The following is a 983-nucleotide window of genomic DNA, read 5'->3' as shown; positions in this document are numbered from 1 at the left end:
GGGAGTAAGTCCTTAGGGGTGCCTCAACACCTAGCACCTTGAACCAATTGGTTCGGGAGTGTTGGCTGAAAGCTTATCTCAAAGAGTTGCCCCCTTACAGAGCACTTAGCTTGAAGAACACAAATAAGCCCTGGAATGACAATAAAAGGATCAATAAAAGTCTCATGGGATGTAAGCAAAGCCAGTGTTTTTAGGACATGATAAAGGTCTGAAAGCCAGTAATGGAATGAACCTAAGTCGCTATGCATGAAACCACCATAAAATCAGTGACATGACTTCCACAAGAATGACTCATTTCTCTTGGCATTCCATTCATCATTCTCTTGTTCCAGTACTTGCTTAGGGACAAGCAAGCTTTAAGTTTGGTGTTGTGATGCCAGGGCATCTTGGCCAGTTTCACTGACTTTTTCTTTACTGTTGTTAAGGTAGTTTCATGCATTTCCTTAGGAAATAAGCTAGTTTCGGGTGGATATTCACTTATACCTTGATTCAAGCATACATTATGCATTTTACATGATTTCATGAGGATTTTGCATGTGTTTAGTAACAAATTGTATGTTGCATTACCCATGACTTGGACTAGAACTTTGATGCACTCTATTGCTTGATTTCAGGACCAAAGGAAGCAAGGAAGAACCACTTAGCAGTCACGTTAATCTAATTAACGTTACCACTAACGTGGAATGGGAGGTAACTTGCGAAGTTAATGAGAAAAATGATTGCCAATAACGCTCTCGAAGCCATCATTGCCCACGTTAAGAGTCACGTTAACTAAGTTAATGTGAACTCTAACGTGAAGAAGGGGACTTAGAGCCAACGTTAGTGACACTTAACATTATCACTAACGTTGGCCAATGATCATAAGTGGCCACGTTAGAGTCCACGTTAACTTAGTTAACGTGGCCTCTAACGTTTAAAGGGGGAAGGAAGCCAACGTTAGTGACACTCAACATTGTCACTAACGTTGGCCTAAGGTGCAATGT

The sequence above is a fragment of the Arachis stenosperma genome, chromosome 6 (assembly GCF_014773155.1).
Source record: "Arachis stenosperma cultivar V10309 chromosome 6, arast.V10309.gnm1.PFL2, whole genome shotgun sequence".
NCBI classification, from domain to species: domain Eukaryota; kingdom Viridiplantae; phylum Streptophyta; class Magnoliopsida; order Fabales; family Fabaceae; genus Arachis; species Arachis stenosperma.
Note: the sequence above shows the minus strand (reverse complement) of the source record.